The sequence below is a fragment of the Alosa sapidissima genome, chromosome 9, assembly GCF_018492685.1.
Source record: "Alosa sapidissima isolate fAloSap1 chromosome 9, fAloSap1.pri, whole genome shotgun sequence".
In the NCBI taxonomy this organism is placed as follows: Eukaryota; Metazoa; Chordata; class Actinopteri; order Clupeiformes; family Clupeidae; genus Alosa; species Alosa sapidissima.
This window is the reverse complement of record NC_055965.1, coordinates 12,907,880-12,912,349: the sequence shown is the minus strand read 5'-3', so window position 1 is coordinate 12,912,349 and position 4,470 is coordinate 12,907,880. Positions and strand designations below refer to the sequence as shown.

Here is a 4,470-nt window from a genome sequence, read left to right as displayed (position 1 = left end):
AACTATATCTCTGTGTGTGTGTGTGTGTGTGTGTGTGTGTGTAAGAATCAGAATCAGGTTGACAGCTAATCTACAAGATTGCCCAGGTTTATCCAGGGGATTCAGTACGGCTATTAATGTAATATATGCATACAAAAAAACAAAAACGACAAAAAATAAATTCTGACAGCACCTGTTTCACCACCACTCTCTTCCAACATACCAAGGAAGCCATTTGAATGTGCTGCAGGCCAGCAACTCTGAAAAAGCGCAGAGCAGTGGGGATTACAGCCTTAATCATGGCACGGGAGAGGAGAGTGGGAGAGTGGGAGCAGGGATCTGCTGCAGCCAGAGGACCTGTTGATGTACCATTTCCATTTTTATCCCCCGAGCTCTTTTTCCCTTCCCCTGAGGTGAATATATTTCAGAGCGCCCGCTTTCATAGAAGACGTATGTGTGTGTGTGTGTGTGTGTGTGTGTGTGTGTGTGTGTGTGTGTGTGTGTGTGTGTGAGTGTGTGTGTAGGCAAGCCACTGAAAAAAGGCATGTCTTGGAAGGAGCGGATTCAGAAAAAAAAGGTAGAAAGAGAGAGAGAGAGAGAGAGAGAGAGAGAGAGAGAGAGAGAGAGAGGGACCATTCTGATTCATTCCATGATTGAAAGATATTGAATATTGAAGGTGTTCCAAGGTATTGATTCACCTCTAAGGTTTTGGCTTAGATACTGTATGCTTGTATATTTGCATATACGTCACGTCACATCATATCCTAAATGTGTACAGAAATGCATGTGTAGTTAAAATAATCAATAATTCAGCCTCCGCTACAAAGACACCTGAAAGAAAGAGCTCTGGAGAGAAAGGTAAAAAAAGGACCGAAGTTATTAATCGCACTGATATTCATATTACCATATAAATATTAATGGACCACCGCACGGTGGACCTTGCTTTTAATGCCTACTGTTGCTTATTCATATTCATGGCCCCTCAGATAGAGTTGGTTATATTATCTAAGTTCAGACAGGTCATGGCAACTCGGTGAGATTATGCACATGACACCAAAAAGCCAGCAGTCAGTTCAGACCTGAAAGATGTCCGCCTTTCTTTGTGAACTTGGGATGTGCTGACTCCACACAGTCCTTATGGATGATGACAGGGAGCCCATCAGTGCGGCTGTCATCCTACAATGTCCCAAGATGACTGTTCTGTGTGTGTGTGTGTGTGTGTGTGTGTGAGTGTGTGTGTGTGACGTTCTTTCTGCCGGAAGAGGGTAAAATAGTCCAATCGTGTCTGTTTTGCGTCCTCTCTCTTTCTTTCTCCCTCTCTCTCCATCATTATTCTATTCTTTTTCTTTGTTGCGTTCTTTCTTTCTTTCTTTTCCATATTGCTTTCTGAAATTGTGATACTCCGTCCACAGTTTCATGACTCAGGCAGGCTATGTTCATATTGCAAGAAGACTCAGAGACAACACACACACACACAGCAGGCCTGCTTTGGCCGAGAGGCATTTCTAAAAAATCCGATTGGAGTCGCATTTGAAACCATCTTCGTATGTGATTTCAGTCAGATTTGTTCTTCTCAGAGTATAAAAAATCAATCTAGATACATTCTGGATCGGCTAAAAATCGTATTTGGGTCGGCAGTCTGGACATTCCCCTCTTTCCCCCTCCCCCATTCTCTCCACTAGCCAACATAAACTGTCATTTTCTCTCTCTCTTTCTGTCTGACTCTCTCTCTTTAAAGTTTTTTTTAATGCCAATCTTGAAGACTTTAGGCTCATATCTTTACCGATACTCTCACCCCCTCTATTTCTCTTTTTGTCCCCACTATCTACTCTCTCCCCCTCTCTCTTTCTCCTCCTCCGTTCTCTCCATTAATTTCTCTCTCTCTCACACACACTCACACTCACACACACACACTCTCTCTCTCTTCCCTCTGTTATCCGGTTACTGCCAACCCATTCCCATTTGCCAAAGTTTGGCGGCCATCTTCATTACCTGCTGGGATTGGGACCGTCACAGCGCTGTCAAGTTTCCCACCGCTCCTGTCCAAATCACCACACTCTGACAGCACCTGTAATTATCCGCTTCAGATCACCATGGTGATTATGTGTCCCCCCACCCCCACACACACACACGTCTGAGTTTGTTTTGGTTCCTCTCGCGCTCAGCACTCGTGATGCAGGTAATTTAGCGTCTTGAAGTGTCTGGTCTGCACATCAAAGGGAAAGCAGGGTGATAGCCTTCCCCTTAGCGGCTTGATTTGCGCTTGAGACAGATAGATTAATTAAAAGTGCTCTTGGCATCATGTTTGATATTTATTTCCCCCCTGACTAAAATCATGCACTTCCAAAGTATTGATTTCGTATACTGTATGAAATATTAATGGCTGCTCATGTTTAAAAACGTAAGTAGACTAAGGGGATGTTTTTGTGGGCGAAAAAAAAAAAAAACGATGCACGGCATAATCTTAGAGGTGCTTTTCTTCGAGGATACACACAGCAAATGCCAGAGTGTTATTTTCCCAGAGTATGAGGTTAAATTAAAGAGTATAATTTTTTACACTGTGGAGTATATTGAGGATTTTGTACACTTGTCAGTGTGTTTTAACGGTGTCCATTCTTTTGCCAGTGTTGGTCCAGAGTTTATTTTTACTGCACAAACTCCCAGGGTGTCTGACTGAGTCCATAGCGTTCGCATATTACGTCATCACATCATCGGACATCTCTGTCTGGGTAAGTGAAGTCGCCTGAGAACAATGGCTGCCTGACTTCGGCGAAAGAAAGGTAAGGTGAAATGCAAAATGTAGTTTGTATGAAGAGTTTTCTTTGCCCAGCATTTGTAACTTTCTTTTAACGTTCCTGTCGTGCATGTTTAAACGTAACGTTTGTGCTAAGGATTTACTGGGTTCACGAGGTGGAATTCCTGTGTTAACGTTACTAACGTTAGAACTAGCTTAGCAGCTAATGGTAAGTTAACTTTAATGTTAGCGCACTGGCAAATTTTAGCACGCCATATCAAATCTGACCAAACTCTTTTTTTGATAAATGTTGGGATTTGCTCGCCATGATTGAATTAATTTGGGGTTCGTGCTGTCAAATACTGGTGAATATAAGTGTTGGTCATGTTTTACTTTTTTGTAAGAGACTGGGTTAACGAAGCTAGAACTAGCCTACTGTGAAGTTTCCAGGTTATTTTAACCTGTAGCACGCTAGCATAACGTTAGTTAGCTCACCGTCAAGCTTATATCAAAGCCAACAAACGTTTCAGTTAAAAGTTAGCATTTACCCTCACCATCACTAATTCAATTTGAAGTTCGTGTTGTCAATATAACCGCTGGTCAAGTTTTAACTTGCTGTTTGCACGAAGGTTTCTTTTTTAAATGTGTTAACGTCTCCTATTTTTTTAAAAGGATATCAAGAAAGAAGTGGTGGACTGGATGAAGCGCTGAAGATGAAGATGATGGACTTTTCTAATCAGGATTTCTGGAGCAAGGTAAGGTCCTAAATTATAAGAATATCTACAATTAAAATGTGATACCTTTTTCTTTTTTCCTGTCAAAGAATCAGGAATTACAAGATTAAAACGATGCATTTTTGACAGCAGCCAGTAAATGTAGACGTGTATTAGCACATTTTAAACTATTAAGTGTATAAAACATTTGATCACTGTATTATTATTTCAAATGACCTTGTTTTGACTTAACTCTTGTTTTGTCTGTCATGGTGATGATTGTAGGTGCTGCAGGACTTCCAGCTACTGTTTGGAGAAGATATGTCCTCTCAATTTATGGAAGTGGCAAATTTTTCTGAAGCCAGAAATTATCAAAGGATCCAAGAACCTTACCAAGACACCCATGTTGGACTCTTGATTTCCAAACACCACTTTATGATACACCAAAGTCCTTTAGGCAAGTCCCTCCACTCTGCGGCCATATTGCAACACATTTTGGGCCCTTATTGGGCATCTATTTCGGGCAGAACTGCGTGTGTGCAAGGCTTCACAAAAACCGGCCTCGCTCCAGCGGCGAGATCACAACACATGATTGGTACCGTGTATTCACAACACATCACATGATTGGCACGATTCACATGTCATCTTTTGGCCACGGAAGGTGCTGAGATGTGGATACACTACCCCAGAGCACTGTAGACAATCACATAATTATGCCAGTCCAGTATGTATACATGTTTTTATATTTTGCCAGAACTTCCTGATGTTTAGACATGATTATTTAAATCCATTCATGAATTGTAACAATGAGGAACAAATGTAATGCCTTTAGTATATTGCTTTTTATGAATGTCAGCTGTATTGTTTCAAACTAGATTGTGGATTTTATCCAAAAATTTTAATGCTTTTTTGACACTGTCTTGACAGGTTTCAAATTAAATATGTTGAACCGTGAGTTGTTGTCTAAATCTATTGGTGTAAAATAATTTCTAAATGAGTTAATATTGTTTTGTAGTCATAGGTGTTAAATGTTATTTTGGTGAG

General features: G+C 40.8%; 1 long non-coding RNA gene across 1 annotated transcript; it reads left to right on the top strand.

Moving 5' to 3' along the window:
• Positions 1-2,710: 2,710 nt before the first annotated feature.
• LOC121719759 lies at positions 2,711-3,763 on the top strand. The gene is made up of 3 exons (XR_006034369.1): positions 2,711-2,759; positions 3,386-3,468; positions 3,712-3,763. It is a non-coding gene; the product is annotated as an uncharacterized LOC121719759 (long non-coding RNA).
• Positions 3,764-4,470: the final 707 nt, after the last annotated feature.